The sequence below is a fragment of the Nerophis lumbriciformis genome, linkage group LG13 (genome assembly GCF_033978685.3).
Source record: "Nerophis lumbriciformis linkage group LG13, RoL_Nlum_v2.1, whole genome shotgun sequence".
In the NCBI taxonomy this organism is placed as follows: Eukaryota; Metazoa; Chordata; class Actinopteri; order Syngnathiformes; family Syngnathidae; genus Nerophis; species Nerophis lumbriciformis.
The window spans coordinates 20,429,654-20,445,420 of record NC_084560.2 but is presented as its reverse complement, the minus strand read 5'-3'; the positions used below and the strand labels follow the sequence as shown (position 1 = coordinate 20,445,420).

Sequence of the window (15,767 nt, the reverse complement as noted above, 5' to 3'; positions counted from 1 at the left end):
TGAATATTCAACATTATTGTCTTTGAGGTCCCAAATGTGTTTGCTGAGTTCTGTGGTATTCCGCAGGTTTTGGTTCCTGAAAGAAGCCTTGTGATTGTTCCATCTGGTTTTAAACTCTCCCTCGGTTAATCCTACATATGTGTCGGATGTGTTAATGTCCTTGCGTGTTACCCTACGCCAGCCTGTACCCACCCACTCTGTGCCCTATACAAACCATGGTATGTGAATGCTCCCATTAAAATCTCCTGATGATTGAGGGAACCCCTCATGAAACAGGCCTGTAGAGATGAAATAGTCTTGTGATTTTTTTTCCCACACATACATACATATATATATATATATATATATATATATATATATATATATATATATATATATATATATATATATATATATATATATATATATATATATATACACATATATGTATACATATACATATACATATATATATATATATATATATATATATATATATATATATATATATATATATATGTATACACGTATTTTTTGCAGTGTATACGTGTGTGTGTGTGTGTGTGTGTGTGTGTGTGTGTGTGTGTGTGTGTGTGTGTGTGTGTGTGTGTGTGTGTGTGTGTGTGTTCTTTTTTTCTACCCTTCTTGAGACGTCAACTTGGAAAAGTACCTTCTAAATGAGGACCGGTGAACAATTAGGACCCAAAGCATGGTCCCAATACGGAAAACCATTGCATCTAATAGAGAGCCAAATACTAGAGTCTGTGAACATTGCTCCAAAGTTAGGATTTTTGGTTGATCTAATGTTAAAGTTAAGTTAAAGTACCAATGATTGTGGCACGCACACTAGGTGTGGTGAAATTAACCTCTGCATTTGACCCATCCCCTTGTTCACCCCCTGGGAGGTGAGGGGAGCAATGAGCAGCAGAGGTGGCCATGCCCGGGAATCATTTTGGTGATTTAACCACCTATTCCAACCCTAGATGCTGAGTGCCAAGCAGGGAAGTAATATGTCCCATTTGTATAGTCGTTGGTATGACTCGGTGCATACAAAAGTAAACAATGGCAGGTGCAAAGGCAGCAATATATGATAAAACAAGACGGCAGCTAAAGAAGGACTTCCTTATTCATCCCCGAAAAAAACCGGCAGGTGAACATCAGATTTTACGACTTCCGGTGCTGACGTAAGACAACCCGCGTCCCATATGTGACCATAGGATGAACAAATACACTACAGTATTAAGACTATAGTGGCCATTAACTGTTAGCGTCTACAGCTGGGTTGCCCAAAGTGTGGCACAGGGGCCATCTGTGGTCCCTGACTCGTTTGTCATCAACCTTAAGCGCATTACAAAAAACAAAAAATAGAGATCTCATTTGCACCTCTGGTGGTGAAATCGATCAAAATTAGGGTGGTCCCAAAAAGGAGGGATTTTTCAAATTGACTGAGTTTCGGTTTTAAAAGTGCTCCCCCTCTGGTCAACATATGAAATAACAAGTGTGTGTAAAAATTTGAAGTGCTCCCCCTCTGGCCAACATATGTAAGAAATGTAAATTAATAAAATTGATAACAAAAAATAAATCAATATGTATATAGAGACATACTGTAATAACTTGAAGTAATTAACGAAGATCAGAAACCAATTACAAACAACAAATTCAAAAAAATTAACTATAAGCAGTCTTTTCCTCCCAATGTGTCGACTTTTTTTCTTATAAAATTGGGAACAATTTCTCATATTCTTTCTGTTTCTGTAATATTGCAACATTTTCTCGCAAGATTATTACTTTTTTATGTAAAATTAGTACTTTTTACTGCAAAATAGTGACATTTGTCATATACAATTCTGACTTCTATCACATTGCCAATGTTTTTGTTGTTCTTGTAAAATAGTGACATTTTTTGCGTAAAATCATGACTCTTGTCATAATTTTGCCGAGCAAAATTCAGATGTTTTATTATATAATTGCCAACGTTATAAAGTTTTCTTATAAAATTGTGACTTTTGTCGAGTAAAACAACGACTCTCTTCAAAAAATTGCCCAAATTTGAAGCTTTTCTTATAAAATTGGGAACAATTTGTCATATTCTTTCTGTTTCAGTAATATTGCAATATTTTCTCGTAAAATGATTACTTTTTTATGTAAAATGATTACTTTTTTATGTAAAATGATTACTTTATGTAAAATTATTACTTTTTAATGCAAAATGGTGACATTTGTCATATCAAATTCTGACTTCTATCACAATATTGACAATGTATTTGTTGTTCTTGTAAAATAGTGACATTTTTGCGTAAAATCATGACTTTTGTCATCATTTTGACGAGCGAATTTCCGATTTTTTATTAGAACATTGCCAATGTTTTAAAGTTTTCTTATAAAATTGTGACCGTTGTCGAGTAAAACGACGACTCTCTTCATAAAATTGCCAACATTTGAAGCTTTTCTTATAGAATTGGGAACAATTTGTCATGTTCTTTCTGTTTCTGTAATATTGCAATATTTTCTCGTAAAATTATTACTTTTTTATGTAAAATTATTACTTTTTAAGTAAAATTATTACTTTTTACTGCAAAATGGTGAGATTTGACATATACAATTCTGACTTCTATCACAACATTGCCAATGTTTTTGTTGTTCTTGTAAAATAGTGAATTTTTTTGCGTAAAATCATGACTTTTGTCATCATTTTGCCAAGCAAAATTTCGTTTTTTATTATAACATTGACAACGTTTTAAAGTTTTCTTATAAAATTGTGACTTTTGTCGAGTAAAACGACGATTCTCTTCATAAAATTGCCAAAATTTGAAGCTTTTCAGTTGGAAAAAAATTGTTATATTCTTTCTGTTTCTGTAATATTGCAATATTTTCTCCTAAAATTATCACTTTATGTAAAATGTTTACTTTTTTTTGTAAAATTATTACTTTTTACTGCAAAATGGTGACATTTGTCATATACATTTCTGACTTATATCACAACATTGCCAATGTTTTTGTTGTTCTTGTAAAATAGTGAAATTATTTGCGTAAAATCATGACTTCTGTCATAATTTTGCGGAGCAAAATTCCGATTTTTTATTATAAAATTTAAAGTTTTCTTATAAAATTGTGACTTTTCTTGAGTAAAATAACGACTCTCTTCATAAAATTGCTCAAATTTGAAGCTTTTCTTATAAAATTGGGAACAATTTGTCATATTCTTTCTGTTTCTGTAATATTGCAATATGTTCTCGTAAAATTATTACTTTTTTATGTAAAATTATTACTTTACTGCAAAATGGTGACATTTGTCATATCAAATTCTGACTTCTATCACAATATTGCCAATGTTTTTGTTGTTCTTGTAAAATAGTGACTTTTTTTGCGTAAAATCATGACTTTTGTCATCATTTTGCCGAGCAAAATTCCGATTTTTTATTATAATATGGCCAACATTTTAAAGTTTTTGTTAGAAAAATTATATATAAGTTACCACACAACTCTTATGCTTAAAGGCCGTTGCTCTAGTTATTATCTAATGTGCTCAAGATGTACTTTTTATTTTCGTGCAAAGGCACATAACTTGTTATCTTCCACTGCAAGTTAGGAGTTGCCTCGCCGCAGATGTTTCTGTTTTTCAGCCTGCTAACAGCCAAGGACAGACCTCAAGAACCTCAACGAAGACAAGGCCACACCGGGCTGACAAAGCAGAGATAGGGCGCAATCACAAGGCTCAGCACATTTCCGTTCTGAATAATTACGTAATGTGTCTACTGAGCTGCTTGCATAATATGTGACCCCTCCCTTTAGAAGCAGCCTCAGCAATGTAACCAGGGAACTCCTGAATAAAATGGGGGGGCGCTTGGGCTGTTCCTCAGAGCGTGGGGGGGACTGTAACTGAGTGTGCAGCTCCATGCGTTCTCCTCATGAGCAAAATTGAACTCTGTCTCTGCCTGATTCCTTGCTTCTTAGTCTGTTTAATAGATAGTTCGGTGCTTAAACCTGACAGTTTTCTTTTACAATTGTGACTTGTGTCGAGTAAAACGACGACTCTCTTCATAAAATTGCCAACATTTTACGCTTTTCTTGTAAAAGTGCGACTGTTATCGAGTAAAATTCCAACTTTCATGATAATATTGCGCAAATGTTCCGTTTTTTCTTGTAAAATTTTGACTTGCGTTGAGTAAAATCACGACTTTTATTATAACACTGCCGAAATTCTAAGGTTTTCTTGTGAAATTGTGATTTTTTTTTCGTGTAAAATTCCAATTAATTTTTTACAACAACCTTTTTTTTATATGTGCCTAGTATGTATATGTTATTAATGTTGTAAATACAAATCTTTATATATCTAAAAAGGGTGGTCCTAAAGAGGGAGGCATTTTTCGCAGGTCTCAAGAAGGTAAGAAATACAACAATGTGTGTGTGTGTGTGTGTGTGTGTGTGTGTGTGTGTGTGTGTGTGTGTGTGTGTGTGTGTGTGTGTGTGTGTGTGTGTGTGTGTGTGTGTGTGTGTGTTAATGGTTGCATTGAGCCTACAGAGATGAAGAAGAGGAGTCTATGCTCTTCCTAATACAATATGGCAGGGTGCATACTCTTCTACGTAATTCATTCTAAAACGTGGCCTTTAAATCTGTTGTTTTCCTGATGTTTTTTTTTCCTTTTCTTTGGAATTTATTTATTTATTTCCCGGGGTGGGGGGAATGGCTTCCAGCGTGCCGTAGCATTAAGCAGAGCCCCACCAGCAGGAGCGTAGCTGGCCTCAAGTCGCTGAAACGTAGAAAAAAAATAAATCAGGGCAACAAAAGAGCCTCCTCATTCCTGCAAAGGAGCAACATGGCTGAGGAGGACTTGAACTACCTTGGCAATAACAAATAGAAAGAAAGACGGCCCGGACACCGACATTAAAAGTCATTAATCATCTCTATTCTCTCTTTACTTTTCAAGTGGCTATAAATCTTAGCAAGATGTACATAAGAATCACTTCCTAATGAAACTGGGCTTTGTTCATTTGTCACCTTTACACCCGTTCATTTAAATTACAAAACTTCTGACCTTGTGACTCGGAATATAGATCTCGGGTATTTTAGGGCTGAAGAGGAATTAATCCATAAATCTTGATAGTAGAATTGTCTGTTCGCTCCAACGGCAGATCAGCCGCTGTCATCGGCGGTTTACCGTGTTGACATGCCCGTGTTAGCACTCATGTGGCAATTATTTGATGAGTCGGCTTTTCAGCGTGTAAATTACAACAACGTTATGATTTATTAAGCATTGTAAAATGTGTAACATTGAAACAATTAATACAAGGGTGTTCTATAAAACAGATGTTTTTATTAATAAACACAATACATGAAATTAACATTTAGTATGCTAACTTTTAACGTGTTTTAGCCCATTTTTGTAGAACAATTAAAGTCATGGATATTGTTACATGGTGTTATCTTAGTGGCATGTTAACATTTTAGCAAATTTTGTAGGTATGAATCAGAAAATTATGCATTTTGTTACACAGTGCTAAGTTGGTAGCATATGCTAAGTGTTTTTTGTTTTTTTTTCAATTTATTTTTATTGACATCCAGCATCAGACATTCCTATCCATTACATCATATTCACATAAATCATATATCTATTATCTGCCCTAAATGTCAAAATATTTTTGTTTATTTCCATCCATACCACCCCCCACCCCCAAAAAAAAGAAACAACAAAAAAAACTAAGTAATATCTACAAATACATCGATTAAATAAACAAAACAAAAAAAAACACAGACAAAAAAAAAAGAAATAATAATACATTAATAGTAATAATAAATAAAATAAAATACAAACAGATACATACATATATATATATATATATATATATATATATATATATATATATATATATATATATATATATATATATATATATATATATATATACGTATCAGTGACGTGCGGTGAGGTTCATGACTGGTGAGGCACTAACTTCATCACAGTCAGATTTACAAACATATGAACCCTAAAGAGTATCTTATTCACCATTTGATTGGCAGCAGGTAACGGGTTATGTTTAAAAACTCATACCAGCATTCTGGAATTGGGGGTTAAATCACCAAAAATTATTCCTGGGCGTGGCGCCGCTGCTGCCCACTGCTCCCCTCACCTCCCAGGGGATGATCAAGGGATGGGTCGAATGCAGAGGACAAATGTCACTACACCTAGTGTGTGTGTGACAATCATTGGTACTTTAATTTAACTTTAACTTTACACATACAAACTGTAGCACACAAAAAATCACATTGAATTAAAACAAACGTCATTAAGGTCTTACCTTTACTTATAAGTGCGGGAACAGTGGTGTTCGTGTTGGAGGAGTTGTGAATGAATGAAATATGAAATCCGTGCTGCAGTCTGCAGGTGTACCTAATGTTGTGTCCCTGTAGTCGTTCACAGCTCCTCCGGCACGAGCAATGTTGTTTTTGCACTTTTTGGCTTCTTGTTAAGTGACTTTTTTTGGGTGGATTCGGTCTTGCACGTGGAGGGTTTGGGTGTGGGCTTTGGTTGGTGTGGCGCTCCCGTCGGGGGGGTGCAGTCTGCGGCAAAGGTGCAATAACCGGCACCAGGAGGCGGGATTACGCGAGCCTCACACAGTGCGTCTTCGCAGCAGTTTTATGATCGCTCAGCACAAGAAATACGTTACACACGTACAGTTGTTGAAAAAATACACTGTACATTATATACCTCAGCTAACTAAACTATGGAAATGTATAATATAGTTCATACAGCAATACGGTCTCACTGCACAGCAGGCCAGCAGTTAGCCGAGTCCGGAATCCATGTTGAGGCACTGAGTGACGTGCCTCAACTGGCTGCTGTTCACCGCACCGTCTCTTCTCAGTATTTGAACGGCAAATGTGAAAATTCAGCGATTTTGAATAAACATAATCTAAAACTGGTGAAGTTAAACGGAAAATAACTTTATAGTATAATCACTGGATACATATAACAATTTAATTAATTTGTTTTATTTTTACATTTTTTTATTCTTTCCATGATGGCAGGTGAGGTCCCGCCTCACCTGCCTCTAGTGACTGCACGTCACTGATACGTGTATATATATACATACACATACATATATAAACGTATATATACATACATACATATACACATATAGGGAGTAATCCCTTATTTATTTTTTTTGCCTAAAGAGGTTAAAACGAGAAAGAGCCATCAATCTGTCAATCCTTTCCGTGTCCGGGCCAGGTAAGGTTCATGGCATGCTAGTATTTTAGTCTTTTTTTATGTATAAAACAAAAGTGGTATCTTGGTAGCATATGTTAAGTGTTAACATGCTAGTACTTCAGTCATTTTCCAAGGTATAGAACTAAAAATTGTATATATTGTTACATGGTGCTATCTTGGTGTTAGTGTGTTAGTATTTTAGTAAATTTGTAGGTATACAACTAAAAGTTATGGATATTGTGACAAGGTGCTATCTAGATATCATATGTTGATTGTTAGGATGCTTGCATTTGAGCTATTGTCAGGTATAAAACTAAAAGTTATGGACATTGTTACATGGAACTACCTTGGTAACATATGTTAAGTGTTAGCATGCTAGTACTTCAGTCATTTTCTGAGGTATAGAACCAAAAATCGTGGATATTGTTACATGTGCTATCTTGGTGTTAGTGTGCTAGTATTTTAGTCAATTTGTAGGTATAAAACTAAAAGTTATGGATATTGTGACAAGGTGCTATCTCGATGGAATATGTTTAGTGATAGGATGCTATTAGTTTAGCATTTTTTAGGTATAAAACTATAAGTTATGGACATTGCTACATGGAACTATCTTGGTAGCATATGTTAAGTGTTAGCATGCTAGTACTTCAGTCATTTTCTGAGGTATATAACCAAAAATAGTGGATATTGTTACATGGTGCTATCTTGGTGTTAGCGTGCTAGTATTTTAGTCAATTTGTAGGTGTACAACTGAAAGTTATGGATATTGTGACATGGTACTATCTAGATATCATATGTTAATTGTTAGGATGCTAGCATTTGAGCTATTGTCAGGTATAAAACTAAAAGTTATGGACATTGTTACATGGAACTACCTTGGTAACATATGTAAAGTGTTAGCATGCTAGTACTTCAGTCATTTTCCGAGGTATAGAACCAAAAATTGTGGATATTGTTACATAGTGCTATCTTGGTGTTAGCGTGCTAGTATTTTAGTCAATTTGTAGGTATACAACTAAAAGTTATGGATATTGTGGCAAGGTGCTATCTAGATGGAATATGTTAAGTGTTAGGATGCTATTATTATAGCATTTTTTTAGGTATAAAACTGTAAGTTATGGACATTGTTACATGGAACTATCTTGGTAGCATATGTTAAGTGTTAGCATGCTAGTACTTCAGTCATTTTCCAAGGTTTAGAACTAAAACTTGTGGATATTGTTACATGGTGCTAGCTTGGTGTTAGCATGCTAGTATTTTATTCAATTTGTAGGTATACAACTGAACGTTATGGATATTGTGACATGGTGCTATCTAGATAGCATATGTTAATTCTTAGGATCCTAGCATTTTACGTATTTTCAGGTATACAATGTTACGGACATTGTTACAGGGAACTATTTTGGTAGCATATGTTAAGTGTTAGAATGCTATTACTTTAGTCAATTGGGTAGGTATACAACTAAAAGTTATGGAAATTGTCGCATGGTGCTACAGTATCTTGGTAGCATTTGCTATGTATTAATGTGGTAGAATTTAGAAATTTTTTAGACATAAAACAAAAAGTTATTGATATTGTTACATGGTGCTACCTTGGAAGCATACCGGTATGTTAAGTGTTAGCATGCTAGTACTTCAGTCATTTTCCGAGGTATGGAACCAAAAATTGTGGATATTGTTACATGGTGCTATCTTGGTGTTAGCGTGTTAGTATTTTAGTCAATTTGTAGGTGTACAACTGAAAGTTATGGATATTGTGACATGGTGCTATCTAGATATCATATGTTAATTGTTAGGATGCTAGCATTTTAGCTATTTTCAGGTATACTACTAAAAGTTATGGACATTGTTACATGGAACTATTTTGGTAGCATATGTTAAGTGTTAGCATGCTAGTATTTTAGTCTTGTTTTATGTATACAACCAAACGTCATGGATATTGGTACATGGTGCTATCTTGATAGCAAATGTTAAGTGTTTGCATGCTAGTACTTCAGTCATTTTCCGAGGTATAGAACTACAAATCATGGATATTGTTACATGGTGCTATCTTGGTGTTAGTATTTTAGTCACTTTGTAGGTGTACAACTAAAAGTTATGGATATTGTGACATGGTGCTATCTAGATAGCATATGTTAAGTGTTAGGATGCTATTATTTTAGCATTTTTTTAGGTATAAAACTGTAAGTTATGGACATTGTTACATGGAACTATCTTGGTAGCATATGTTAAGTGTTAGCATGTTAGTATTTTAGTCATTTTCCAAGGTATGGAACTAAAAATTGTGGATTTTGTTACATGGTGCTATCTTGGTGTTAGCGTGCTAGTAATTTAGTCAATACATAGTTTTCACGCCCGACTGATTTCCCATGATGCTCCGCGCGATCCGCCATTTTGAAAGGCAAGCGCACCGGTACAACATCAGCAAATTCATATATACGAACCCGTTCACAAACGTATGCATAATGGCCGAGAAACCAGCAAAAAAGAAGTATAAAGAAGGCTTGGACAACCAGACGTTGGAAAGATACAACCAGAAGACACAATGCATAGGCGTTGACCCGTACGAAGTGCCGAAACAAAGTTTCACGTATGACCACAAATGCCTCCCGGCCATAACGTACATAGACATTTTGAACTACCTCGTCAATTACACCAGTGCCTATACAATGGAGGAATTGAGGGCATTCAAGTCTCTGGAGGCGTACAACCAGTTTATTAACGGATGGGTCAGCGACGTTAAAAGCATGACTGCAAACGAGAAAGTGCTTGTAGTGGGCAGGGTATGTATATATAACGTACATTAAAACCATGTGTTTAGCGAGGACACGTCGGACTCCTTAGGATAAGGGGAGTCTGCCCAAGCCTGTCCTTATTTCATTGCAACACTTATGTAATTACCAAACAAAAGTGCATCTCTAATGTATCTAACTTATGACAAGGTTGATACCTAAATATTTTATCCATTGAGATCTACAACTCATTTCGTGTACAAGCAACCTGGGCTGAGATGGGCGCTATATATCCTGAGGGGGGGGGGGGGGGCTTTCGCTTTCGTGGTCCATCCCATAAAGGGCTTCGAGAATAGCAAATTGACAAAAAAATAAACAATACATCGTTCTAAAATGTTTAATAAACAGATTGAGACGTAATCCTACCTGTTACAAAGTGATCAGAACATATTTTGGAATGTTGAGATGGCTCCTCTTTCCTGTTGATGCTTGCCAACCACAAGCGTCGTCTCTCCTCGCTGATTTTCCTTGTCTGTTCTCCTTCGTTGTGTCTAATTTTAGGAATACTGAAAAATCCTCGCTGCACTGATCCATCCCGTCGATTTGTACATCCATTCACCCAACAGGAAATAACCATTATGCGCCTTTCACCAGTGTTTGCTCGAAGCTATTGTCCAGGCACGCTGATAGTAGTGGGCGCTATATGTTGTACCATCACGGCACGCATGACGCTGACAACCGCTATTCATTTAAAACCCGCGTGCCGCACCAGCTTAAAAATTCCATAAAAAGGTGTGGGCATCGTGTCTGAGACCCCTGGTTAATACAGTCAATAATCGTGAAGCGTGTCAACTAGGCCAGGTGTGTTTTGTTTGCCTCCCAAGATGGCGGATGACCCGGGATAACCCGGATGTGTGACGTCACGTAAACACCATGTATTTGTAGGTGTACAACTAAAAGTTATGGATATTGTGACATGGTGCTATCTAGATAGCATATGTTAAGGGTTAGGATGCTGGCATTTTAGCTATTTTCAGGTATAAAACTAAAAATTATGGACATTTTTACATGGAACTATCTGGGTAGCATATGTTAAGTGTTAGCATGCTAGTACTTCAGTCATTTTCCGAGGTATAGAACTAAAAATGGTATATATTGTTACATGGTGCTATCTTGGTGTTAGTGTGTTAGTATTTTGGTAAATTTGTAGGTATACAACTAAAAGTTATGGATATTGTGACAAAGTGCTATCTAGATAGCATATGTTAAGTGTTAGGATGTTATTATTTTAGCATTTTTTTAGGTATAAAACTAAAAGTTATGGACATTGTTACATGGCACTATCTTGTTAGCATATGTTAAGTGTTAGCATGCTATTACTTTAGACAGTTGTATAGGTATACAACTAAAAATTATGGAAATTGTCACATGGTGCTACAGATTCTTGGTAGCATATGCTATGTATTAATGTGGTAGAATGTATAATTTTTTCAGACATAAAACAAAAAGTTATTGATTTTGTTACATGGTGCTACTTTGGAAGCATATGTTAAGTGTTAGCATGCTCGTACTTCAGTCATTTTCCAAAGTATATAACAAAAAATTGAGGATATTGTTACATGGTGCTATCTTGGTGTTAGCGTGCTAGTATTTTAGTCAATTTGTAGTTTTACAACTAAAAGTTATGGATATTGTGACATGGTGCTATCTAGATAGCATATGTTAAGTGTTATGATGCTAGCATTGCAGCTATTTTCAGGTATACAACTAAAAGTCATGGATAGTGTTACATGGTGCTATCTTGGTTGCATGCTAACATTTTAGCCAATTTTGTAGGTATGAATAAAAAAATGAAGCATTTTGCTACAGGGTGCTAAATTGGTAGCATATGCTAAGTGTTGGCATGCTACTATTTTAGTCATTTTTTTATGTATAAAACTAAAAGACATGGTTATTGGTACATGGTGCTATCTTGGTAGCATATGCTATGTATTAACGTGGTAGTATTTTAGTATTTTTTTAGACATAAAACTAAAAGTTATTGATATTGTTACATAGTGCTTTCTTGGTAGTAAATGCTAAGTGTTAGCATGTTAGTATTTTAATTGTTATTTTAGGTATAAAACTAAAAGTCATGATATTGGTAAATGTGCTATCTTGGTATCTAATGCTGTAAGTGTTAGCATGCAAACATTTTAGTATTTTCTTTTTAGGTATAAAACTTAAAGTCATGGATATTGTTAAATGGTGCTATATTAATAGTGCATGCTAAGTTTTAGCATGGTAGTATTGTAAAATATTGTTTTAGGTATAAAACCAGAAGTCATGGATATTGTTAAACGTGCTATCTTGGTATCATATGCTAAGTGTTAGCATGCTCTAATTTTTGACATTTTCTTTAGGTATAAAATTGGAAGTCATGGATGTTGTTAAACGTGCTATCTTGGTATCATATGCTAAGTGTTAGCATGCTCTAATTTTTGTCATTTTCTTTAGGTATAAAACTAAAAGTCATGGATGTTGTAAACGGGCTATCTTGGTATCATATGCTAAGTGTGAGCATGCTCTAATTTTTTTCATTTTCTTTAGGTATAAAACTAATAGTCTTATATATTATATAAGACTTTTAAAGTCATTTTGATAGTAGGCTAAGATAGTTAATATAGACGGGGTGCGGGACCGGTACGTTTCAGAGGCTGAATAGTACCGAAAATGATTCATTAGTATCGCGGTACTAAACTAATACCGGTATACCGTACAACCCTAAAAGAAACAAAATCATCAAAAACATTGCCGAGCAGAATGAGTCTAACGCCAGTCAAAAATTTTAATATACCATCAAAAAGGCGGACATTTATCCATGAAAATAAGAAAAATCTGCTAATGGGGTGTTTGTCTAATATACACTATGTTGCCAAAAGTATTTGGCCACCCATCCAAATGATGAGGTTTCGGTGTCCTAATCACTTGGGCCGGCACAGGTGTATAAAATCAAGCACTTAGGCATGGAGACTGTTTCTACAAACATTTGTGAAAGAATGGGCCGCTCTCAGTGATTTCCAGCGTGAAACTGTCATAGGATGCCACCTGTGCAACAAATCCAGTCGTGAAATTTCCTCGCTCCTAAATATTCCAAAGTCAACTGTCGGCTTTATTATAAGAAAATGGAAAAGTTTGGGAACAACAGCAACTCAGCCACATAAACATAAACATACACTGACAGAGAGGGTTCAGGGGATGCTGAAACGCACAGTGCAAAGCAGTGACGTGCGGTCACATGGAAAGAAAAAAAATGTAAAAAGAAAAAAAAACTATTAAATTGTTGTATGTATTCAGTGATTATACTATAAAGTTATTTTCCATTTAACTTCACCAGTTATTGATTATTTGTATTCAAAATCGCTGAATTGTCACATTTGCCATTCAAATACTGAGAAGAGACGGTGCGGTGATCAGCAGCCAGTTGAGGCACGTCACTCAGTTGTGCCTCAACATGGATTGCAGACTCGGCTAACTGCTGGCCTGCTGTGCAGTGAGACCGCATTGCTATATGAATTATATTATACATTTCCATAGTTTAGTTAGCTGAGGTATATAATGTACAGTGTATTTTGTCAACAATAGTATGTGTGTAAAGTATTTCTAGTGCTGAGCAATCATAAAACGGCTGCGGAGACGCACTGGCTGAGGCTCGCGTAATCCCGCCTCCTGATGCCGGTTAATGCACCCCCCGACGGGAGCGCCACACCAACCAAAGCCCACACCCAAACCCTCCACGTGCAAGACCGAATCCACCCAAAAAAAGTCACTTAACAAGAAGCCAAAAAGTGCAAAAACAACATTGCTCGCGCCGGAGGAGCCGTGAACGACTGTAGGGACACAACATTAGGTACACCTGCAGACTGCAGCACGGATTTCATATTTCATTCATTCACAACTCCTCCAATACGAACACCACTGTTCCCACACTTATAAGTAAAAGTAAGACCATAATAACGTTTTTTTTATTAAATGTGCTTTTTTGTGTGCTACAGTTTGTATGTGTAAAGTTAAAGTTAAGTTAAAGTACCAATGATTGTCACACACACACTAGGTGTGGTGAAATTTGTCCTCTGCATTTGACCCATCCTCTTGCTCACCCCCTGGGATGTGAGGGGAGCAGTGGGCAACAGCGGCGCCACGCCCGGGAATAATTGTTGGTGATTTAACCCCCAATTCCAACCCTTGATGCTGAGTGCCAAGCAGGGAAGAATGCTGGCATGAGCTTTTAAACATAACCCGTTAACTGCTGCCAATCAAATGGTGAATAAGATACTCTTTAGGGTTCATATGTTTGTAAATCTGACTGTGATGAAGTCAGTGCCTCACCAGCCATAAACCTCACCGCACGTCACTGGTGCAAAGAGGTCGCCGACTTGAGCTCCAAACTTCATGTGATCTTCCAATTAACCCACGTACAGTACGCAAAGAGATTCATGGAATGGGTTTCCATGGCCGTGCAGCTGCATCTAAGCCATACATCACCAAGTCCAATGCAAAGCGTGGGATGCAGTGGTGTAAAGCACGTCGCCACTGGACTCTAAGTGGAGACGCCTTCTCTGGAGTGATGAATCACACTTTTCCATCTGGCAATATGATGGACAAGTCTAGGTTTGGAGGTTGCCAGGAGAACGCTACATTTCAGACTGCATTGTGCCGAGTGTGAAATTTGTTGTAGGAAGAATTATGGTGTGGGGTTGTTTTGGCCCTTAGTTCCAGTGAAAGGAACTTTGAATGCTCCAGGATAGGAATGGGATGGCACTTCAAGTTCATATGTGAGGCAAGGCATGTGGCCAAATACTTTATTTGTATATATATATTTTTTAAAGAACATAAAAGACCAAAATGGGGCCACAAACTACATTTTGTCAAGGGCCACACAAAGTCCAGGCCCCGGCCCTGGATGTATATGTTACAACTGGCCAAACTGCAGTTTGTGTGCCCTCAGGTTCTCCCCGGTATTTGATTTCCAGCCGCTCCCCTTTTTCCCGGGTGCAGCCAGACGCGTCGGGGCGGGGACGGTGGACGGGGAGGGGGCCCCCGCGCTCAGGCCAAAGGGCCGCTGCGGCTTTGAGTGCGCTCCCTCGTGCGGCCGGAGCAGCCGTCGCGCTGATGCAAAGTGACAGGGACAGATGTGACATATCGGTTCCGACACACTTCCGTACCACCAGTCACAGGCTGGGGGTGACTCACATCCCCCTGCGCCGGTCCTGTCCCCCCGCTGCAGGACAACACGACGATGCTCGAATGAACCTCGCCATCGCCCTCACCGCTGCCAGGTATGGGGCTGCCATAGCCAATTACACTGAAGTGGTGCACCTAGTAAAGAGGGCAGAACCACACAGACAGGGTGGAGGGGGAAGACAGGGGGGGGGAAGGGGCCGTGCCAAGTGTACTGTAGGCATGTGATAACAGGTAAATCCAACAAAAGCCGCGTCCCCTCTTTCCTGGAACCCCTCACACCGGGGGGCCCCGTCGTCGCCCCCCCTTCACCCGTTTGCACATAGCCACCGCACGCCTAACGCGGAGGCTTTTAATATTTCGTAAGCGATGCAGAGCGCTGCTGCAGATCTTGCAGAGGTGGAATTAGCCAACTCCAAATGGCCTTACTTATCTTTTAAATGTCATGCATCGGTCCGGCTTTTGGAAGAATGAAGCGGTGGAGGGTATGAAAATGAATAACCAGGATTTGAGGATCTCGACGCATGACCACCACTCCCGCTCCCCCTGATGTGTCGAAAGATGGAAGTGCGCCACTTGAAGGCGACGTCTCACTTTAAGAGTGGCGGAGGAGGGCCCCCCCCCCCCG

General features: G+C 37.6%; 1 long non-coding RNA gene across 1 annotated transcript in view; it reads right to left on the bottom strand.

Moving 5' to 3' along the window:
* Positions 1 to 4,585: 4,585 nt before the first annotated feature.
* Positions 4,586 to 15,767, bottom strand: part of LOC133613229 (uncharacterized) — a 173,957-nt gene continuing 162,775 nt past the window's right edge. Inside the window, exon 5 of the long non-coding RNA XR_009816428.1 lies at positions 4,586 to 4,730. This is a non-coding gene — a long non-coding RNA (uncharacterized lncRNA). The remainder of the gene's footprint in view (positions 4,731 to 15,767) is intronic.